Genomic DNA, 25,059 nt, shown 5'->3' on the forward strand with positions numbered 1-25,059 from the left:
CTGAGCCAGCACTATTTTTTTTTTTTTTTTGATGATGCTTGTTGAACAATCCACTTTCTTTGACGAGTGGAATAAAACAAGCGATGTCTGATGCCTTTTTTGTGCCCAGACTGTTTTGCTCCCTCTTTTCCTAACGTGCCATAAGGCCTCAGAATGAATTATAATTGTTTCTGGTAATAATGTAGCTTTGAGGGATCAGTCCTTACTTTTCAGGGTCTACCTAACTGAGCCTAGATATGGACCATTTATGGATGACAACATTTCTTTTTGTAAATGGCAAGAAATTCTTATGCAGCCTTTTACCTAAGAAAATTTCTGTCAGTGCCTTATCTTATGAAGAAACAGAACCTCTCTAGCTAATGTGTGGTTTCTCCTTCCCTGCCCCACCCCTAGGCTCAACTCCACAGTCCTTTTCCCCACAACTCCCGTTTGAATACCATACCTTGCTGGAAACAAGTGTGTAAAACACCGAAGTGATGATGCCCGAAGAAGGAATAGATGCCAAATTAGATGGACACTGAAGCACACTCAGAAACCCTAGCGTTACAGGCACTGCAGAGAAACGAGGTGCAAAGATGGCCCCTCTGAGTATTTATCTGACTCGGGTACCAATGGCACATGCATACAGTGTAATTATTACCAGGCCAGTAAAATTGGCCCCTCCCAAACAGTCCCTTCTTTCCCTGGCAGTATTTCAAGTTTATCACTTATTACTAACTATGTATGTGTATATATATATACACATACATATATATATACTTTTTTTAAAGTGGAAGAAGAAAATCCATATATATATATATCTCCATAAGTGATCTGACAAAAGAAAACTGTTAAAATGGATATTATTGAAGATGAATTTAGACAATTGGTGTGAATTGCCATTCCGATGACATGAAGAGAGCCAAACAATGTGTTATAAGCATTTGCTAATAAACATTATACTGCCAGCATCTATCTGTTTTCTGATGTATGAAAGGCTTATATGGTTTTCTTTTCCTGGGTAACTTGTGCCCGGTGAGGGGAGGGGATGTGTAGGCAGAGTTGGGCACAGCCCTCGCCTGCCGTGGGTGTACCTCTGGAGTTGTGGCTGAGTGTGAGAGCAGAAGCTGAAACTGGATCACTGTGATTTTGCACATGGAAAAATGCAGAATGCAGGCATAATTCATCTCTGACATTAGAGAAAAAGCTGTTATAGCACAATTTAAATCTTGAGAGCTTCTTTTTTTTTTTTTCTTTAAGATAGAAAAGGCTGTTAATCCTCTTTAGTTTAATTTTATATCCTGCAACTCTTTGGAGGTTTTCAGGATTCAGAAGAAATTCAGTAAAGGCACCTAGTAGATTGCTCCTCTTTCTTTTATTTTCATACATAGATCTGCTGTACATTGTAAATAAAATTTTTAAAACGCAGAAAGAAAATGATTTCCCTAAATATAATTGCAAAGCATGACTTTTATTCTTGGGGGTGGGAGTATTTGAATAAGTGGCATTCATATTAGGGTCTTAAAAAATAAACCCAGGATCTTAAAAAAAAAAAGAAAATTTAACAGATGCTTATTTTTCAAAATTTAAGCTAGAAATGTAAATATTCAGTTAACTTGTTGAAGGTACTTTTATAAACTTAAAGAATTCTAACCAAAATTTTGGAAAGTCGGGCTCTTTTAGAAGGAAAGGTACACCCATTTCCTCGATAACTATTCTGAAAATTCATATGGTGGATTGCACCATGTATAAACTGTGAATTGTATTGACAAATAAAGTTTGTAATTAAAGTCAGCATCTTCTGAGTCTCCTGCTTGCTACTGAGGGTTTAGACCTGATCCTGGCTGTGCAGAACTCCAGGATGTCCCACTTCATGCTGAGTTTTTGTGGCTCCTTTGTTCACAGTAGTCAAGGAATATTTTTGATGCAGTATTTCTACCCTTGTTAAACACATGCAAATGTTCTTCTTGGTGGCTGTTAATCAAAAGTAAAAATCCTGAAATTTCACTTTTGAAATATGATATTTTAAAGAGCATATAAATTCAAGATTGTTTCTATTAAATTGTTATGTCAATGTCTTATTTTGTCATTGTTAGACCTTGTCTTGACCTGCCTGAAGTAATTGGAATGCTGAACATAGACACCTGAATGTTTTTGTAAGAAAAAAAAAAAAACAGTCAAACATCCTGGCAGTGTTGAAGCCTAAAGAAGGTAGTTGCCAACTAATCTTCTAGACCTCATACTCCAAATATTTGGACTATATACCTTGTCAGTAGCTTACATAAATTTAATTTTTCATTCCCAAAAAACTTGATATTCAGTAAATATCCTAAAACTGGTCTCCAGCATTATCCTTAGAATTGGGGGAAATCTAAGGAAGTGCGTACATATCATAGCAATTTTGTTTTTCAAGCTTCATTTTGTTTACCTCTCGTGGAGAGAACATTGATAAAGATTTTGACATAATCTATGAGTTTATTTTTAAAACAGACTAGTTTAAGAATGAGTGGTTTTTCCCTGAAGGATATTTGAAAACAGAAAGTACCAAGCCCAGCAAGAATTAGGAACTCTCTTACCTGGAATCAGACATGGATTCTAGACAAGGCTTTTTACCTGCCTTACAACTAGTAACTGTAAAATGATTTTGGAGTTCTTTTATTACATAAATCTGTACTCTACTACCATAGTTCATGTCACACAGCCTTTTTTTCCAATAATATTTCATTCTTGCAATATAGGAAAAAGTGAAACTTCTAAAGCCAAGAGGGAATTGCATCATATGTCATGACCTTCAAAAAAATGACAGGCTATAAGACTTGGTTTCTTTCTCAAATTCTAAGGAACACATGACATACATGAAGTACTAAATCCCACCTCACTATGTATAAAAAAATCTGTAGAATGCTTTGATTCTGAAGGCTTGGAGTTCAAAGAGATCAATAAAAACTTTACATGGAACACCAGAAAAAAAAATGTAGACATGCTGAAGGTTTGGGAGCTATTTATTCTATTTCTCAAAGAACTGGAGGCCTAGATCAACTTTTGTTTTCCTTTAAAAAATGTTTGCTGTTCTAGTAAAAATCATAACTTATTTGTGGTTTGCTTTCCTTATCAAAGTGTGAGTATAAGTTTGCTTTTGTATAAAGTAAAAGATGTCTCTATTTGAATACTCATAACTGCATTAAAATTAATATATGATTTTTGCTTCAGCATGACTTTACTTAAATGGGTCTTTTCCAGAGAAACTTAGCGGTCTTGCATATGCTCATGTGTTGGTTCCACGATGGCATGGAGTAACCTGGTTACTTTGGGTAGGAACTTTTGAGCATAACTTATTGTGGTTATCTTAATAAGGGGAAAGCCTCATAACTCCAAGAGTCACCTTCATCCCCACCACCTCAAAGGTTTATACAGCTTTTGTTACACACGATACTTCCTCACCCAGATCTCAGCTACCCCTTCTTTAAAGACAGGGATTAGTTCCAATGACCAGGACTTTTGACTCTGCTCTTTTGTTTGACTCAACACCATTTGTTCACTAGGCCCCACCTCTTATTATATATCGAAGATCCATAAGACCATTTATTTTCCTAAGATTACCCTTATAAAATATGTTCACTGTTTTATGCTTGTCTCAGTTTACAACTATTTTTTTTCCCTTTTATCTGTCATTCTTTTCCAAATTATTGATAGTTCGGTACATTGACAGAAAACTCACTGCTTGGTCTTTATTCTTTTTCTTTGCCCTCTCGGACTTGGATTCTTTATTCGTGTAGCTAACTCCAGTTGGATTTCTCCACTTCTCAAAAGCACTTCAACATAGCTAACACTCTCATCACCTTTCCCCAGCCCTGGGCCTCTTTAGTGTCATCTATTTCTGCAAATGGCATCCCCATCCATCTGCTTGGGCAAGTCATCTTTGATGTTGTCTTCTCTCCTTCAACTCCATACCTACCTATCATCAAGCCGTATTGACCTGTGCCCTGAATGTGTCTTGAATTTATACACAGTCATCACTTTAATCCAAGCCACTGCCATAGCTGCCCCTTCAACTAACTGCTTATGTTTCATGCTCAAGTCATTGATGGAAGAGTGGTCTTTTTCATATGCAGATCTGATTGTGGTCACTCTCCAATTTAAAGCCACCAATTGTCTTTCATCTCTTTAGCAGTGAGATCAGAATCTTTCAAATAGGACTTCTTTGGTCTCCCTTTTGCCATCCTCTCTGGGTTCATTCTTGGGCTTCCCTTGTGGCTCAGCTGGTAAAGAATCTGCCTGAAATGCAGGAGACCTGGGTTGGGAAGATCCCCTGGAGAGGGAAAGGCTACCCACTCCAGTATTCTGACCTGGAGAATTCCATGGAATGTACAATTCACGGGGTGGCAAAGTCAGACGCAACTGAGCGGCTTTCACTTTCTGGGCTCATATTGTCTCTCTCTGCATCTTAGGCCCAGTGCTTTCTCTTTTTTCATGAAACTGTTCCTTGAGTGCTTGCTCTCCTTTTCATCCTCAGCTTTTCTCATCTAACAAACTCATTCCTCATAACCCAGCTTAAGTATTACTTTCCCTGATAGGCCTTCCCTGACACCCACTCAGGCACCTTTATAATATACTCTATAAAACCCTGTTTATTTCCCTGTTTATGTTTAGATATCCATCAGGATTCCTCTTTATTATCTATCTTTCCCACTAGAATCTAATTCATTTTTTTCACTTATTAAAGGTACTTTCATTTCCAAATATTAGCAAAGTACATATAGTTAGAGTTCAAAAAACACATGATGAACAAATGAAAATAAAAACAGGGATTTAACTATTGTGACCATCTGAAGTATCCTCATGTGTAAGTATCCCACATTTTCTCGGCTCTGCAAACATTTATGGGTGCTCTTCTACAAGTTTAGTTGTAAATGAGATACAAATATTTCTCCTATTAACTGACAAGCTGGTAATAGTTACTCATTGTATATAAAATCTCAAAACCAATTCTTCAACTAAAGAGGCTTGAAGTTTGTCATTTTACTCCTTCTAAACAAGGGTTTCATTATTTTCATTTTCAAATTTTGGCTTATAATAGTTACTATCTAAAGCTTTTCAATTATAATCCTGAAAATTTGTTTAGAAATTAATTGTAAAGCATATTTGCTAATACTTGTAAATGGGTGCCTTTTATTAGTAGAAAGCTAAATGCACATTTATTATCCTTGCTAAATAAAATTCACCTTTTTTCATGCTTAAACAAATTTAAAAGCGGTCTAGTCTGGGAAGACATCCATTATTGGGGACATTTTGAACTGTATCCAGTGGAGGATATTAGTCACTTACATGGTATAATTTTGAAATCAACTCATAGAATAAACATTAGTTTCCATCCCATTGATGCCTGAATTTTGTAGATGGTATCCATTTCTACACTATAGAATTAAAAGAGTAGGATGAAAATGATCTTTACCATATACTTTGTTAAAAAACATTTTAGACTTTTAAATATTATTGACATTAGATTGTATGTTTCTGTAGTTTTATCAAAAATTCAAAGTGAGCATTAGTAAGGGGTAGTATCTGGTCCAGATACAAGTTTTATCACTACCCAAGTATTAGAGAGATGGGAAGACAGCATCAAGACACTATCAAGATATCTCTCAAACCCATTCTGTTCCTTAGTCAGGTACAGCAATTAAGAGTGTATACACATGTGAGAAAGTTTAATATTGCTAAGGTCTAGATATATGCAGACAGATTAGCCAAGTGTGTGAATCTCTTCAATAATTACTTAGTATGTGCAAACAAAATATGACTGTTCATGGTTTAGCAAGTCAACATTTCCCAAGAGCTTTTAATGTGCCAATCACTGGAAATACTAAGCCAAAGAAATGTCTGCTCTCTAGGAGATGGCAAGACATGGACAGGCAGCACAGATGGAGGGGAAGTCTTGGTCCAGGGAGCTCTCAGAAGGAAGGGGAGAAGGCTCACAGTGGAAAGTTACTGAGAGAGAGTGGAGAAAAGTGCCTCAGTTGAGGCCCCAGTAAGGAGGTCTCTGAGTAGAGGTGCTTGAGTCCTTGACTTCAGCTTTCTCTCCAGACGACAACACTGCACTCTAGTGGGAGGGCAGCTTTGCCAAGGACGCCTGCCAAACAAAACCTTGACATTGTCTATGCCGGGGGCTGGGAGATCACACAGGACATTCTGGCCTGGAGCCAGGCTACTCAGAAAGAACTGTGAGGCCTCTCCAAGAATTTTGCATTTGACAACAGGAAAGCCATTTCAAACTTTAAAATAAGGAATGAAATGAATACATCTGTCCTAGAACAATCATGCGGGCAACAGTGTGGAACAGATGCTGGGGAGAAATGAGGTGTGATGTGTGGCAGGAAGTCCCTGAGAGAGATTGAGGCTTGAGCCCCATGAGGACACTGAGGAGATGCTGCTGCCTTCAGCTCAGATTAGGAACACTGAGCTAGGGGAAACGGGCGAGGCTTTGAATTTAAGGCGCCTACTGGATTACAGAAATGAAAACCCTCCATGGGCAGTTAGAATACTCAAATGAACTCAGGTCAGAGATCCTAGGAAGAGAAATGAATGTAGGAATCACGGGCATTAGAAGTCTGCACATTGAAAATTAGAAATCGATGTCATCACAGTTAATACTGTTAAGTAAAATTCCCCTTGTAAATATTTGGTGCTCCAGTAATGATACTTGTGTGCATGCTCAGTTACTCAGTTATGTCCAACTCTTTGTAACCCGATAGACTGTAGCCCGCCAGACTCCTCTGTCCATGGAATTCTCTAGGCAAGAACACTGCAGTGGGTTGCCATGCCTTACTCCAGGGGATCTTCCCGACCCAGGGATTCAACCCGCATCTCTTAAGTCTCTTGCATTGGCAGGTGATTCTTTACCACTATGTAGGTTAGGTATATCTTAATGCAAGTTAAAAAGCCCTCTCATGTGAGTTAAATAAGTAGACCTTGGAACATTTTCAATCTAAATGTTAGTCAAGAATTATTTGAGGGTGGGTCCAAATGGCAACCCACTCCAGTATTCTTGCCTGGAGAATCCCATGGATGGAGGAGCCTGGTGGGTTACAGTCCATGGGGTCGCAAAGAGTCGGACATCACTGAGCGACTTCACTTTCACTTTTCTACTAATACTGGAGTGGGTTGCCATTTCCTTCTCCAGGGGATCTTCCCAACCCAGGGACAGAACCCTTGTCTCCTGCGTCCCCTACATTGGCAGGTAGATTTTTTTACCACTGAGCCACCTTGGAAGCCCATCCTGTCTTCTTAGAAAGGAGAAATGTAACTTAGTCTTGCTTTAAAATAGAAAAACACAAATAAAAACACACATGACAGCTTTAATGGACAGTGTTGTTACTGGGCCAATGGCCCCATCACCAGCTGTTCTGAATGTTGGATACTAACACTTCACAGCCTCCTTTTCTGGAAAGCAAACTTAGATTAGAAGCCTTCTCACTGGAAAGTTACCTAGCTCCAGCCCCACCCCAATATGGGTGTGAAAAAGTGAATGTTTGTCAAGTCTTTACGATCCCATGGACTGTAGCCCACCATGCTCCTCTGTCCATGGGATTCTCCAGGCAAGAGAATGGAGAATAGAGTGGGTTGCCATTCCTTTCTCTAAGGAATCTTCCCGACCCAATGATTGAACCTGGCCTCCTGCATTGCAAGCGGATTCTTTACCATCTGAGCCACCAGGGAAGCCCCAGAGTGAGGTGACCCAGGGCCAATAACTGATGTGGGGGGAACAGAACTCAGACATCTTTGCCTTCAGTGGCAGCACCTCTGTGCTACAGCTTACACTCCAGAGCTCTCTGTGGGGCCAGGCTGAGGCCAGATTCCAGAGACCACATCCTGGCTTAACACTTCCTCCTTTCGCTCACATTTTCCACACTCCCCTTCTCCCAAGGGCAAGTCTCCAAATACCACATGTAGCCAAATCCCTGTTTTGAAGACAACTGTAGAAATTATCTATTGGAGTAAGGTCCAGGGTAGGGAAAAATAAAACATTTTTTAATAGATGATAACTTTGAGGACTTATTTGACTTCTATTTTCTAGGTAGCCACATTGAAAAGTAAAACCTGGATCAGTGGAACAATGACTTGGTTCTCATTGTCCATGACGAGAAAGTATATCCATGTCTCAGAAAAACAAAGCCTTTTCAGGGCTGAGTTCTAAAAATAGACATTTTATATGGGGCTTCATCCAGGTAATAAAGAGAAATACAAGTGAGACAAAACACGATATTTATACGAAAAGGTTATAGTGAATTCTATGACTAGATATAAGGTGATGGAATGGCACCAATTCTAATTTAGTAAAATTATTTCTTTTGCATGGGTCAAAATTACATGATTCAAGTGCACATCTTTCTAATATCTGCATTGGTAATATTTGAATTTCTGTAGCAGTGTTTTGGGCTTCCCAGGTGGCTCGGTGGTAAAGAATCCACCTGCCAATGCAGGAGACCCAGGAAACTCAGGTTCGATTCCTGGGTGAAGCTGATCCCCTGGAGGAGGAAATGGCAACCCACTCCAGTATTCTTAACTGGGAAATTGCATAGACAAAGGAGCCCAGCAGGCTACAGTCCATGGGATAGCAAAGAGTTGAACATGACAGAGCAACTAAACAGCAACAAAACAATGGCTAAGATATTATCTAGAGCCCTTAAGAAGGGACTAAAAATCCTTGATTTTGTTTAATGGCTAAACTATTCTTATTTTGTCTTGGTTGACTATTTTCCATTGTTTTCTCATTTCTCTGATTAAATTTGTTCTTTGGAACTTGGGGAAAGCCTAGGAGGCTAAAGTTTTTCCACAAACAAGAGGCAGGTAGAGGGCATGGAGTAGGCAGGTGATCTGTCCTGGAAAGATCCTGTAGGTTCCTACCCAGTTACAAGATGTTCCCTTGGGAGCAAAATTACTCCTAGTTGACAACATCTGAACTACACAGTTGTATATGTTGTAGTAAGGAGTTTAGTAACATTCAACAAAGAGGAAAGGAAATACTCTAGCAAAATAAATAGGTGGACAGCTAATTAAATATATGCAGTTGAGAGATACTCACAAACCAAAGAATGCTATTAGAGAACTGGTTCAGACTGAAAATTTGTTCACATCAAAGCAGTGAAACCAATGAATGAGGAGAGCTAGCCACGTTGCCTGCAGTTCCTTTTGAGCTGACTTGATTCAACTGAAGTGCTAAAGAGAGAGATAGGGTTTAGATTAACCCTTGATTAGGTTTAGATTAAGTGGAATTAAAACCATTTTTAGCATTGTGGTCCGAAATTCTTACATTGCCCATCCACGGGCAGCCGTTATAACCAAGGGAAGTGGTCAGATAAGTGGTAAGCAGTTCCATTTGCTATGTTTGCCACAAGCTTGCATAAGCTCGATCTGCATTTTGTAGGTTAGCAGGCTTTCTCACGGAGAAGGCAATGTCAAGTCACTCCAGTACTCTTGCCTAGAAAATCCCATGGACAGAGGAGCCTGGTAGGCTGCAGTCCATGGGGTCGCTACTAGTCAGACACAACTGAGCGACTTCACTTTGACTTTTCACTTTCACACATTGGAGAAGGAAATGGCAACCCACTCCAGTGTTCTTGCCTGGAGAATCCCAGGGACGGAGGAGCCTGGTCGGCTGCTGTCTATGGGGTCACACAGAGTCGGATACGATTGAAGTGACTTAGCAGCAGCAGCAGGCTTTCTCAAATCCCTTTCCCCCTGAGAGTCATGGAAATCCTCTTTGAGCTTTTCCCCCATGTGTTGTCTAAGGAAGCCTGCTGTGATGATGTAGACTCTCTTGTAAAGGTCTTACTCTCATCTGAATCCCAGCAGCAATTTCCTTCAGCAAAACAAGGATCTTTGAGTTTCAGCTTGGAAATTATTAAAAAAGAAAAAAAAAAACAAAAAACACATTTCTTAATCATGTGTGACTGCTCTCCCCATAGCAGAACTAACTTTTAAAGGTTTAACATTCACAGTTTATTAATCTCTTATGATCAGCTATGGAACATGACCAACCTTACAGAGATGGACTCTAATATTTGTGAATTATTTTAGCAATGGCTGCTAGCAGAAAAATACCTATTTAATCAGATCTCGATAATCTTCTGCCAATTCAGTTCAGTTCAGTTCAGTCGCTCAGTAGTGTCCGACTCTCCGCGACCCCATGAATCACAGCACGCCAGGCCTCCCTGTCCATCACCAACTCCCGGAGTACACTCAAACTCATGTCCACAGAGTCGGTGATGCCATCCAGCCATCTCATTCTCCGTCGTCCCCTTCTCCTCCCGCCCCCAACCTTTCCCAGCATCAGAGTCTTTTCCAATGAGTCAACTCGTCGCATGAGGTGGCCAAAGTATTGGAGTTTCAGCCTCAGCATCAGTCCCTCCAATGAACATCCAGGATTGATCTCCTTTAGAATGGACTGGTTGGATCTCCTTGCAGTATAAGGGACTCTCAAGAGTCTTCTCCAACACCACAGTTCAAAAGCACAATTAAGTGCTGCAATACCCTCTTCGTAGGAAATGCACTGAAGATCAGGAATTTGGAATGCTTCGACCTCTGCACCTTTCTTAGCAAGTGTATCTGGGCTTTTCCAAATTTTTCTGCATTGACTGCTCTGAAAACTTTACTTAACTAGATGGATCTTATCTCTTCTTAATGTGACTGTGAGGCGTGACTGGGGTAGGGAGATCTATGTCAAAGGTGATTCATGCACGTGGCTGTTGGCAGGGGGCCTGTTATTTATCAGGTGCACCTCTTCACAGAACTCCTGAGGGTCCTCTTGACCTGGCAGCTGGCTTCCCACAGATTGAGGCATCCAAAAAAACAGCAAGCAGAAAGCCACAGTCTGTTTTATGATCGAGCTTTTGAGGTCATACATGGTCACTTCCACTATGATTCTATGGGTTAGAAGCGAATCACTAAGTCAAGCTAACATTCTAAGGAAAGGGAATTAGGGAGCACTTTGAAGGGAGCATCAAAGAAGTTATGGGTTTATTTTGCTGCTTCTGCTGCTAAGTCACTTCAGTCATGTCCAACTCTGTGCGACCCCATAGACGGCAGCCCACCAGGGGTGGGATTCTTCAGGCAAGGACACTGGAGTGGGTTGCCATTTCCTTCTCCAATGCATGAAAGTGAAAAGTGAAAGTGAAGTCGTTCAGTCGCTAAGACTCTTAGCGACCCCATGGACTGCAGCCCACTAGGCTCCTCCGTCCACGGGATTTTCCAGGCAAGAGTACTGGAATGGGGTGCCATTGTCTTCTCCAGGATTTATTTTGAACCACCACCTGATCAAATGGTTTAATCCATCACTCTCTTAATTTCCTTGGCCACAGAATTCTCTCTTCCCATACTGGAACATAATCAAGGAATGCTGTAGTATAAGTTTTTATTTTCACTCACTGAAATGTGGACAAAGAAAAGATATAAATGATGTACATAAATTAGTAATTTGAAAAAATATCATCTTTATATTTTACATTTCTAATTTTGCAAATGTATCAACACGTTTTTAGAGAGAAGTTAGTTAATGTTACTGAAAAAATTATACAATATAAAAACAATCCTTTTCCTCACATAACACTTGTAATGCTATGTACAACGTGTTATGGTTGGAGGTACTTTTGTTGTTTAAACAACATTCTATACCAAAGGATTTCCCCAAGTTCAGCAAAGAAGGATAACTGTTGCATGAAGGAAGCAATGATTACAGCCTCTGGGAACATTCTCTTGAAGAGGTCTTGAGAGTCTGTAAGAACACAAATCCTCAAAATGAAAGCAGAAGGCTCATACATGCACAGGTCTGTTAGATAATGATACTCTTGATTAAACCAACTGAAGCTCATTTTATTTTTAAGAAAATCAGTTTTGGTTTTTCATAGGAACCCTGGCTTTTTGGCAATGTGAAGTAATGACATGATAACAGATAGTTATTTCTCAGATAATTCACAATCCATTCTGTGTATTTAAATGTAAATCTTGAAAAAGAAGAAAAACTGGTTACTAGAGATACAGGTTATATTGGTTTTCCATAAATTAAATGCATTCCATCTTGATGCACAATTAAGTATGCCTTTATTACGTGGTTTTATATATATATATATATATATATATATGGTATATAGTAATATATACAAACACTTTATCATCAGGAAATATTTTTCATATGAATAACATTTCTAGAAATATCTATAATTCCTTGTTGTCCAGCATGGGGAAAAAAATGGACTATCAATTACCCTGTGAGAGTTGGACGGCTTAGACAACATCAGTGTGCATCTTAGGTGAAAACTCTGAGAAATCTATTGTAGATCCAAATAGTGTATGTTACAGGTGAATATGTGTCAATGGCTCTTAACAGAGAAAAATATTGTGAATGATTAGCCTCATCAGTTTGGGTGGTTTGCTCCCTTGCAAAGACTACAAATGATGACAATGCAAATGCTCTTAATTGCCAAAAAGTTATCTTCTATTCCATGGGCACAGTCCAGTGTTTCTGACCAGTCATTTTAAAGATGTCTGCTTGAAATAATTACTAAATGATGTGAGAGAAAGTAGATAGCTCAATAAAACACCACGAGTCATAACTTTACTGGATAAGACAGAAACAGTCTAGACAGTCAATAGCAGCAGCTGGCTTGGCTTTTAACAGTAAGAGACCCTGGACATGGATGATAGCTACCATTAGAAGAATCCACTCCAGGCGGCAGGAATAGTATGGTCCTAAGATTGAACTGAACTGAACTGAAGATCCTTTTTGTATCCCTGGTGGCTCAGACGGTAAAGAATTTGCCTGCAATGCAAGAGACCTAGGTTTGATCCCTGGGTCGGGAAGATCTCCTGGAGAAGGGAATGGCTGCCCATTCCAGTATTCATGCCTGGAGAATTCCACGGGCAGAGGAACCTGGTGGGCTACAGTCCTTGGGGTTGCAAAGGGTCAGGCATGACTGAAGTGACTAAACATGCTACAAAAGCAAAGCCTGGGGTTGAACTGTGTGGCAGATCCAAAAATGTGTAAAGTGGAAGCTATCAATCAGCTATGCATTGTGCTGCAGCTTTTCCTGAAGTGAGATCTGAACAGGGCTACCATGTCTGACACCAGTAGTTTGTTCCACACACCCTGTGGGGGACTGAGAGTTGGTACCAAAAGGACAAGTACCAAAAGAGACACCAAACAGTTCCTTGTTCTTGTTTTTGTCCAAATCTCCACTGACTGATGGGCTGAATGTAGTTAACATGATGACCAGAACTTGTGTTCTCATTCTTCGAAAATCCAGAACTCTCCCACTTTTATTTCAAACTGGCCTTAGTCCTGTTCCCATATAGACTCTTGTCTTGACCTCTATGACCAAAAGTGTATTTGTGACAAAGGGAAAAAATGTGATATGGATGATGGAAAAAAGTGAGTGAGAAAGTTTTAAAGATAAGTTGTGGGTAGATCACAGACACCTTAAGGCTGTGGTTCTTAGACTTTAATTCTATTTACAAATTGCTGTGGAATATTAATTATGGCGTTAGTGAATAAGAGTCATTTTACCACAGGCAAGAAACCATAATTGCCCCTCACTGTGGAAATAAAAGTACAAACGATGTCTGTTAGTTTTTAAAAGAATAGTAAATATGAAAGAAGATAAGCACCTTTTCACTACTTGTGTGTGCTTGTTGTATAATTTGTCACTCAGTTGTGTCTGACTCTTTGCGACCCCATGGACTGTAGCCCACCAGGCTCCTCTGTCCATGGGGTTCTCCAGGCAAGAATACTGGAGTGGGTTGCCATGCCTTCCTCCAGGGGATCTTCCCAGCCCAGGGATCAAACCCAGGTCTCCTGCATTGCAGGTGGATTCTTTACCATCCAAGTCACCAGGGAATTTTTTAAACTGCATCTGGGTGAAACCTCCTGTGTGTTATTTGCAGTCTTGCTTCTGCTGCCAATATCATTTCTCCAGGTAAACACATTTCAGTCTCATTGCCCAGTTGCAGGAAAGGCACTGTTTACCTTTCAGATCTTATGGAAGCAGGTTACTAGATTTAAAACAAATCAGAACAAAAAAAAACTAGACAAGTCAGGACTAACCCAGAGGCTGGAAAGTTTCTGGAACTGCACGGGGTGAGTGATGCTGACCATAAGTCAAATATATCAGGAAACCTTTCTTTACCTTTTAAAGAAATGTATATATATCTAATGACTCTAAAACTAGACTAGGTGCAATCATATAGAATGGGTTGGTATAATTACAACATATCAATTACATCTATTCAGAATCCAGATTTATTTATTATCAATTAAAGTTACTAAGGGGAGTCTTTAATTAGTGCCAGCTGTCTGAGAATGAAGAATGGGAAGATTAATACTGCCTAGCATATTAGGGCTTTCAGGAATTTTATTTGCTTCTAAGTTTATTTCCTACTAGTCTCCTAAAGGAACTCTGTCTTGAAAACTCCATTAGAAGTAAATGTAATTTCATGGGGACTTCACTGGTCATCCAGTAATTAAGACTCTGTGCTTCCACTGTAGGGGGCATGTGTTCACTCCTGGTCAGGGAACTAAGATCCTGCATACACGGTAATATTTATGTGTCTTTGTATTTTCCAAAGACACATAAATATTACCCAGTATTTACAAATTATGCTCACTTCTGGGGTATTATCCTGAGGAAGTAAGTGTAGGGAGGAAAAAATACCTATAAATTTAAAGATGTTTTAGAAGTGTTGATTATATAGCCAGATCCCTCAGGTATCATTAGATCACAAGAACTGATGGGGTCACACTCTTAGTAAGAACTTGAGTCTTTTTTGAGTTCTTGAGTCTTTTTCTCACGTCCTGGCAAAGGCTCTTCCCCCAGGTATTTCTAGGAGTCTATAGAAGGTCTCCCACATGCCCACAAACAAGTGTCCTGATGAGCATCACTCTTGCTTTGTGTCTCCCACCAGGCACTGCCATCTTCCATCAGATGTTACCACGACTGCTCTCAGGAAACCGTCCATCTGCAGTATATGCTCTCTTCTAATGCTTAAGCTGGGCTACTGATGGTGGCAAAATGGAGAGTATCCCAAAGCAATTTTGCTTCATGACCTCAGTAGTTCACTGAGAAACTGATTGTGTAAAATATTATGTTAATTTCTACTTACAGCCCTTTACCTCCCATATAGAGAAATGAGTCCATGTGGCTGAACTGCGTATGGATTTTGAGTGGCAGCTGTCAAGCTAAACTGAAAATCAGTATTCCTTTCTGATCCTGGTGTATTGTTGCTAAAATCATCACACTGACCCTCTATTCCAGGCTCCCATTCAGACAGGCTTCTGTTGCGCACAGGTATCAGTTAGCCAGACATAAATAGATCTACGTAAACTTCATTTGAGGATAAAAGTTAAAATTATGCCACATTTCTACTATCAAAAAACTAGAAACATAGTGATTTCTCAGTAGATTATAAGAAAAAATTCAGCCAATGTGAACATTATAAATGCTAAATATTAAAGCATTGAAAATATATGGGAAAACATGGAAATGAATGGACTCTAATGTTAAATATTTAAAAATCACTTAGCAATCTCATTTTATATATCCAGAGATTATATGTGCTCAGTCACAAAGTTGTGTCCAACTCTCTGATAACCCATGGACTGTAGGCCCACCAGGCTCCTCTGTCCATGGGATATCCCAGGCAAGAATACTGGACTGGGTTGCCATTATAGTGATAAGCACATATGAAAAAACAAGCTATATAAAAGCATATATGGTACACTATACACATATATTATACATATAAGAAAAAATATATATAAATTTCCCATATTTATTGTGTGGAGCAGAGAGAAATATATATAGTAATGTATTGACACTTGAACAGTTCATTAAAGTCCAGTAAGACCCCAAGGTTAATGGAGGTCAGATAGAAATGGTCTCAGGGCCTGGAAAGTAACTCTGGTCTAGAGAATGGGTGGTGGCCAAGGTGGGAGACCACACTGTGGTATAACCTCAGGGCAGCTGAATCTTGACTCCTGGAAGGAAAGTGCCAGGAGTATATTCAGTTCAATAGAGTCTCTCAATTATGTCCGACTCCTTGCAACCATATGGATGGCAGCATGTCAGGTTTCCCAGTCCATCACGAACTCCCAGAGCTTGCTCAAATCCATTCCCATCGAGTTGGTGATGTGATCCAACCATCTCATCCTCTGTTGTCTCCTTCTCCTTCTGTCTTCCATCTTTCCCAGCATCAGGGTCTTTTCCAATGAGTCAGTTCATTGCATCAGGTGGCCAAAGTATTGGAGTTGCAACTTCAGCATCAGTCCTTCCTATGTATATATGGGACTGATTTCATTTAAGATGGACTCGTTTGATCTCCTTGCAGTCAAGTTCAGTTCAGTGGAGTCGCTCAGTTGTGTCCGACTCTTTGCGACCCCATGAATCACAGCACGCCAGGCCTCCCTGTCCATTACCAACTCCCGGAGTTCACTCAAACTCATGTCCATCAAGTCAATGATGCCATCCAGTCATCTCATTCTCTGTCGTTCCCTTCTCCTCCCACCCCCAATCCCTCCCAGCATCAGAGTCTTTTCCAATGAGTCAGTTCATTGCATCAGATGGCCAAAGTACTGGAGTTTCAGATTTAGCATCAGTCCTTCCAATGAACACCCAGGATTGATCTCCTTTAGAATGGACTGGTTGGATCTCCTTGCAGTCCAAGGGACTCTCAAGAGTCTTCTCCAGCACCACAGTTCAAAAGCATCAATTCTTCAGCGATCAGCTTTCTTCACAGTCCAAATCTCACATACATACATGACCACTGGAAAAACCATAGCCTTGACTAGATGGACTTCGGTTGGCAAAGGAATGTCTCTGCTTTTTAATATGCTATCTAGGTTGGTCAAAACTTTCCTTCAAAGGAGTAAGCTTCTTTTAATTTCATGACTGCAATCAGCATCCGCAGTGATTTTGGAGCCCCAAAAAATAAAGTCTGACACTGTTTCCACTGTTTCCCCATCTATTTCCCATGAAGTGATGGGACCAGATGCCATGATCTTTGTTTTCTGAATGTTGAGCTTCAAGCCAACCTTTTCACTCTCCTCTTTCACTTTCATCAAGAGGCTTTTGAGTTCCTCTTCACTTTCTGCCATAAGGGTAGTGTCATCTGCATATCTGAGGTTATTGATATTTCTCCCGGCAATCTTGATTCCAGCTTGTGCTTCTTCCAGCCCAGCGTTCCTCATGATGTACTCTGCATATAAGTTAAATAAGCAAGGTGACAATATACAGCCTTGACGTACTCCTTTTCCTATTTGGAACCAGTCTGTTGTTCCATGTACAGTTCTGACTGTGGCTTCCTGACCTGCATACAGGTTTCTCAAGAGGCAGGTCAGGTGGTCTGGTAGTCCCGTCTCTTTCAGAATGTTCCACAGTTTATTGTGATCCACACAGTCAAAGGCTTTGGCATAGTCAATGAAGCAGAAATAGATGTTTTTCTGGAACTCTCTTGCTTTCTCCATGATCCAGCGGATCATGCCTCTGCCTGATCTAAAACCTGCTTGAACATCTGGGAGTTCACGGTTCACATATTGCTGAAGCCTGGCTTGGAGAATTTTGAGCATGACTTTACTAGCGTGTGAGATGAGTGCAATTGTGCGGTATTTTGAGCATTCTTTGGCATTGCCTTTCTTTGGGATTGGAATGAAGACTGACCTTTTCCAGTCCTGTGGCCACTGCTGAGTTTTCCAAATTTGCTGGCATATTGAGTGCAGCACTTTCACAGCATCATCTTTCAGGATTTGAAATAGCTCAACTGGAATTCCATCACCTCCACTAGCTTTGTTCATGGTGATACTTTCTAAGGCCCACTTGACTTCTCATTCCAAGATGTCTGGCTCTAGGTGAGTGATCTCACCATCATGATTATCTTGGTCGTGAAGATCTTTTTTGTACAGTTCTTCTGTGAATTCTTGCCACTTCTTAATATCTTCTGCTTCTGTTAGGTCCATACCATTTCTGTCCTTTATCGAGCCCATCTTTGCATGAAATGTTCCCTTGGCATCTCTAATTTTCTTGAAGAGATCTCTAGTCTTTCCTATTCTGTTGTTTTCCTCTATTTCTTTTCATTGATCGCTGAGGAAGGCTTTCTTATCTCTCCTTGCTATTCTTTGGAACTCTGCATTCAGATGCTTATATCTTTCCTTTTCTCCTTTGCTTTTCGCTTCTCTTCTTTTCACAGCTATTTGTAAGCCCTCCTCAGACAGCCATTTTGCTTTTTTGCATGTCTTTTCCATGGGGATGGTCTTGATCCCTGTCTCCTGTAAATGTCACAAACCTGCGTCCATAGTTCATCAGGCACTCTATCTATCAGATCTAGTCCCATAAATCTATTTCTCACTTCCACTGTATAATCATAAGGGATTTGATTTAGGTCATATCTGAATGGTCTAGTGGTTTTCCCTACTTTCTTCAATTTAAGTCTGAATTTGGCAATAAGGAGTTCATGATTTGAGCCACAGTCAACTCCTGGTCTTGTTTTTGCTAACTATATAGAGCTTCTCCATCTTTGGCTGCAAAGAATATAACCAATCTGATTTCGGTGTTGACCATCTGGTGATGTCCATGTGTAGAGTCTTCTCTTGTGTTTGAGAGGGTGTTTGCTATGACCAGTGCGTTCTCTTGGCAAAACTCTGTTAGCCTTTGCCCTGCTTCATTCTGTGCTCCAAGGCCAAATTTGGCTGTTATTCCAGGTGTTTCTTGACTTCCTACTTTTGCATTCCAGTCCCCTATAATGAAAAGGACATCTTTTTTGGGTGTTAGTTCTAAAAGGTCTTATAGGTCTCCATAGAACCGTTCAACTTCGGCTTCTTCAGCGTTACTGGTTGGGGCATAGGCCTGGATTACTGTAATATTGAATGGTTTGCCTTGGAAACGAACAGAAATCATTCTGTCGTTTTTAAGATTGCATCCAAGTACTGCATTTCGGACTCTTTTGTTGACCATGATGGCTACTCCATTTCTTCTAAGGGATTCCTGCCCACAGTAGTAGATATAATGGTCATCCGAGTTAAATTCACCCATTCCAGTCCATTTTAGTTCACTGATTCCTAGAATGTCTATGTTTACTCTTGCCATCTCCTGTTTGACCACTTCCAATTTGCCTTGATTCATGGACCTAACATTCCAGGTTCCTATGCAATATTGCTATTTTCAGCATCGGACCTTACCTCTATCACCAGTCACATCCACAACTGGGTATTGGTGTTGCTTTGGTTCCATCCCTTCATTCTTTCTGGAGTTATTTCTCCACTGTTCTCAGTAGCATACTGGACACCTACCGACCTGGGACTCTCAAAGATCTTCCCCAACACCACAGTTCAAAAGCATCAATTCTTCGGCACTCAGTTTTCTTTATATTCCAACTCTAACATCCATACAGGACTACTGGAAAAACCATAGCATTGACTAGACAGACCTTTGTTGACAAAGGTATGTCTCTGCTTTTTAATATGGGGTCAAGGTTGGCCGCAACTTTTCTTTCAAGGAGTAAGCGTCTTTTAATTTCATGGCTGCAGTCGCCATCTGCAGCGATTTTGGACCCCCCCAAAATAAAGTCTGCCACTGTTTCCCTGTCTATTTGTCATGGTGTGATGGTACCAGATGCTATGATCTTAGTTTTCTGAATGTTGAGCTTTAAGACAACTTTTCCACTCTCCTCTTTCACTTTCATCAAGAGGCTCTTTAGTTCTTCCCTTTCTGCCATAAGGGTGCTGTCATCTGTGTATCTGAGGTTATTGATATTTCTCCCAGCAATCTTGATTCCAGCTTGTGCTTCATCCAGCCTGGCATTTTGTATGATATACTCTGCATATGAGTTAAATAAAGCAGGGTGACAATATACAGCCTGATGTACTCCTTTCCTTATTTGGAATCAGACTGTTGTTCCATGTCCAGTTATAACTGTTGCTTCTTGACTTGCATATATATATATCTCAGGAGGAAGGTCAGGTGGTTTGGTATTCCCATCTCTTGGAGAATTTTCCACAGTTTGTTGTGATCCACAGAGTCAAAGACTTTGGCATGGTCAATAAAGCAGAAGTAGATGTTTTTCTGGAACTCTCTTGTTTTTCCGATGATCCAGCATCGGCTGTTGGAAAATTGATCTCTGGTTCTTCTGCCTTTCCTAAACCCAGCTTGAACATCTGGAAGTTCACAGTTCACAAACTATTGAAGTTTTGTTTGGAGGATTTTGAACATTACTTTGCTAGCATGTGAGATGAGTGCAATTGTATGGTAGTTTGAATGTTCTTTGGCATTGCTTCTCTTAGGGATTGGAATGAAAACTGACCTTTTCCTGTCCTGGGGCCACTGCTGAGTTTTCCAAATTTGCTGGTATATTGAGTGCAGCATGTTCACAGCCTCATCTTTTAGGACTTGAAATAGCTCAACTGGAATTTCATCACCTCCTCTAGCTTTCTTCTTAGTGATGCTTCTTAAGGCCCACTTGACTTTACATTCCAGGATATTTGGCTCTAGGTGAGTGACCATACCATTGTGGTTATCTGGGTCATGACAATCTTTTTTGTGTAGTTCTTCTGTGTATTCTAGCCACCTCTTCTTAATATCTTCTGCTTCTGTTAGGTCCATACCATTTCTGTCCTTTATTGTAACCATCTTTGCATGAAATTTTCCCTTGGTATTTCTAATTTTCTTGAAGAGATCTCTAGTCTTTCCTATTCTGTTGTTTTCCTCTATTTCTTTGCACTGATCACTGAGGAAGGCTTTCTTATCTTATCTTATCACCACACTTGTGTGTTTACTCACCTAGAGCCAGACATCCTTGAATGTGAAGTCAAGTGGGCCTTAGGAAGTATCACTATGAATAAAGCTAGTAATGGAGGTAATGGAATTCCAGTTGAGCTATTTCAAATCCTAAAAGATGATGCTGTGAAAGTGCTGCACTCCATATGCCAGCAAATCTGGAAAACTCAGCAGTGGCCACAGGACAGGAAAAGGTCAGTTTTCATTCCAATCCCAAAGAAAGGCAATGCCAAAGAGTGTTCAAACTGTTGCACAATTGTTCCTATCTCACATGCTAGCAAAGTAATGCTCAAAATTCTCCAAGCCAGGCTTCAACAGTATGTGAACCATGAACTTCCAGATGTTCAAGTTGGATTTAGGAAAAGGAGAGAAACCCTAGGTCAAATTGCCAACATCCAATGCTACATCATCGAAAAAGTGAGAGAGTTCCAGGAAAACATCTACTTCTGCTTTATTGACTATACCATAGCCTTTGACTGTGTGGATCACAACAAACTGTGGAAAATTCTTCAAGAGATGGGAATACCAGACCATCTGACCTGCCTCCTGAGAAATATGTATGCAAGTCAAGAAGCAACATTTAGAACTGGAAATGGAACAACAGACTGGTTCCAAATTGGGAAGGGATTACATCAAGGCTGTATATTGTCACCCTGCTTATTTAACTTATATGCAGAGTACATTATGCAAAATGCTGGACTAGATGAAAAACAAGCTGAAATCAAGATTATTGGGAGAAATATCAATAACCCCAGATATTCAGATGACACCACCTTTATGGCAGAAAGTGAAGAACTAAAGAGCCTTTTGATGAAAGTGAAAGAGGAGAGTGAAAGTGTTGGCTTAAAGCTCAACATTCAGAAAACAAAGATCATGGCATCCGGTCTCATCACATCATGGCAAATAGAAGGGGAAACAATGGAAACAGTGAGAGACTTTATTTTTTGGGGATCCAAAATCACTGCAGATGGTGACTGCAGCCATGAAATTAAAAGATGCTTGCTCCTTGGAAGAAAAGCTATGACCAACTTAGACAGCATATTAAAAAGCAGAGACATTCTTTTGCCAACAACGGTCTGTCTAGTCAAAGCTATGGTTTTTCCAGTAGTCACATATGGATGTGAGATTTGGACTATAAAGAAGATGAGCACCAAAGAATTGATTCTTTTGAACTGTAGTGTTGGAGAAGACTCTTGAGAGTCCCTTGGATTGCAAGGAGATCAAACGAGTCTATCTTAAAGGAGATCAGTCCTGAATATACATTGGAAGTACTGATGCTGAAGCTGGAACTCTAATACTTTGGAGACCTGATGCAAAGAACTGACACCTTGGAAAAGACCCTGATGGTGGGAAAGGTTGAAGGCAGGAGGAGAAGGGGACAACAGAGGACAAGATGGTTGGATGGCATCACCGACTCAATGGAAGTGAGTTTGCGTAAGCTCCAGGAGTTGGTGATGGATAGGGAAGCTTGTCATGCTGTAGTCCATGGGGTCACAAAGAGTCAGAAATGACTGAGTGACTTAACTAAAGTCACAATCTCCTATAAATGCTCAGATAGGAAGTGTAAGAGGCAAATCCCTAAGAGTACTTCTGATTAAGTTCAACAGCTTGTCTCCAAGTAGTTTCAGGGTTACAAGACTTTCTAAAATTATTGTGAAATTTCAGGGAGTTAACCCAATGCTGGTCCAAGGTTGTTGAATGGAAAAGTTTGCAAGTTAAAAATATGTATAGCAATTACATGTTAGTGACCTCATTTTAAAGTGAAAGGATATATGTCTATCACTGTGCCCTAGAGTCAGCCTAAGAGCTCAGTATACTTAGCAGTGATTCCTCAAAACTTCTTCAATAACAGAGTCAAGATTGAGTACATTTCCTGTGTAAGCCACTGATCACTGGGAATAAGAGATGAGTCTATTTGAGGTGTACAGAGAGAAAAGGTACAAAGATCTTAGAAATATTGGTCTATTGATCTATATCCTGTGATAGCGTGAGACAGTAATATCTTTTATTATTCTCACAGAAAACCTATTTTTCTTTACCTTAAAGTTCATGTGTCATTTATATAATACATATTTTCTTGGGGTGTTGAATTATAGTACTTTGAAGGTAGGTATTTTTTCATTTTATTTTCCTCTGTTCACCCATAATACACGATGGCTTGAGCTTTTTACATGTGGAAAGTACATTTGTGGGGCTGAGAGAGAAAAAGATAGGGAGGCAGGCAGCTGGTTAGAGTTGAGAGGGAGGGAGGAACTGACCTAGCAGACTTCTGAAAAACAGTGTGGCAGAAGGCTGTGACACAACTTTATAATTTTTTTTACACTTGAGAGGCTTTGGAAGAGGTCTGCACTAGATTAGATTGTCATCAGATGCCTATGGGTTCAATATTTTCTCAGCAACTCCGGTGTGTAAATGAGAATCAGATTCTAAGGTGAGTTCCTTGGTAAACCATCCTCAGGCCTGGTAAGACTATCCTCCTCTCTTCACTCAGAATTACATTCCATCACTAGAAGAGCCACCATCACAGTCATAACAGCCATCTAATGCTGAAAATGCACTAAGAGAACCACATACCAAAGTCAGATCTGTCAGCCTCCACAGCAGCTGGTTTGTCCACCATGTAAGGTACATGCCAGGAAGCCCTAATGCCTCGGGTCACAGGGCCACCATGTGCACCCACAGTCACAGTGGATACCAGCAATACTTTACTTACAAAAGTACCTCGGAGGAACAATCCTGGGGAAACACCCAGCTCTTTTCTGAACCAAGATCTTTCCCTTTAGGTCGACTGTATGCTACCTACCATTAGAGGGTAGCTGTGGCTTTTCTAGATCTGTAAGGACCACTCAGCATGGATTGTGTGACTTTACTGCCACTTTCTTAATCCTACCCTAGATCAAGGAAGAAGCCCAATTTTCAACTCAACCTTGAACTCTAAGACCATCCTTTCCTTTAATCTCAGATCCATCTCATCACCTGTCAGCAGCCTGGGTACCAAATATAGTAGTAGCTAGGATGTGTATCTGGGGAGCAGTAAAGTGTGGTCTTCCTCCTGCAAAGTCATTATCACCCACAATCCAGACTCGCCCTCCCTACCTTAGAAACATGCTCTGGCAAATATAGTGGAGGCTATAATAAGTAGTTCCTTGAGTTTCTGTTTTAAAAAGTGAGCTTTTTCTTCAAATTAAAGGAATGCTTTAAATGTCTAAATTATAAAGTAATGTCTAAATTATACATCAGTTTCTTTGCTCAATTTTTATCCAAACTTTTTGTTTTGTGCAGGTCCAAGGCTGGTTGGATCTCCTTGCAGTCAAGAGTCCCTTGGACTTCAAGGAGATCCAACCAGTCCATTCTAAAGGAGATCAATCCTGGGCGTTCATTGGAAGGACTGATGCTAAAGCTGAAACTCCAATACTTTGGCCACCTCATGCGACGAGTTGACTCACTGGAAAAGAGTCTGATGCTAGGAGGGATTGGGGGCGGGAGGAGACGGGGACGATAGAGAATGAGATGGCTGGATGGCATCACCGACTCGATGGACATGAGTTTGAATGAACTCCGGGAGTTGGTGATGGACAGGGAGGCCTGGCGTGCTATGATTCATGGGGTCGCGGAGAGTCGGACATGACTGAGCAACTGAACTCAACTGAACTGAAGGCATATCTGTGATGGGTCATGAAGCTGACACCTTACACAGCTTTTGACTGGTAAGTGTTTCTGAACACTAAACAGCTGGGAGAGGCCTCTGACCCAGGAAGTATTTTGACTATTTGAAGGTGTCAAATATAATAGCAAGTCATTGCAGCTTTAGGACACAGAATGGAAGTTAGAAAATGTTTTGGACCTTTGCATACAATAAACCAAACTCTAGGCCTTTTAGCTGGTCAAAGACAATCTTTGGATTCTCTTATCTTTTGTGGATCTGGTCAAAAATAATTAGGTAATCATCACTGGACCAGACTCTGTATATTATGCCTCACACACTGGTCTTTAAACAATGTTTATTAAATTGAATTAAATTGAAGGCCCTTTGGGAAATTATTATTTCTTTTATTTTAGAAAATCTGTTTAGTGATAGTCTTTGCTGAAATTTGTCATGTGGAATATTGGCACAGAAAACGGGTCCTTAGGTTGAATTTAAGAAGATTGATTCATGGTAGAATGGAAAGCGTCCTAGTCTTGGTTCTAGTTCTGATTCTCCTACTGCTTGACTGTGTGATGACAAGCACGGTGAGACTCAGTTTCCTCATTTTGCAAATACAGGGCTGTGACT

General features: G+C 40.3%; 1 protein-coding gene across 4 annotated transcripts in view; it reads left to right on the forward strand.

Moving 5' to 3' along the window:
* The window catches only part of KCNK2 (potassium two pore domain channel subfamily K member 2), a 231,478-nt gene extending 230,526 nt beyond the window's left edge, over positions 1 to 952 (forward strand). For all 4 annotated transcript variants that reach the window (XM_088845270.1, XM_088845271.1, XM_055419079.2 and 1 more), the window contains exon 8: positions 394 to 952. The gene's annotated coding sequence lies outside the window, so the exon portion shown is untranslated. The remainder of the gene's footprint in view (positions 1 to 393) is intronic.
* The last annotated feature ends 24,107 nt before the right edge of the window (positions 953 to 25,059 follow it).

Source organism: Moschus berezovskii, chromosome 17 (genome assembly GCF_049115385.1).
Source record: "Moschus berezovskii isolate FMDL1 chromosome 17, NW_MosBer_1.0, whole genome shotgun sequence".
NCBI lineage: Eukaryota > Metazoa > Chordata > Mammalia > Artiodactyla > Moschidae > Moschus > Moschus berezovskii.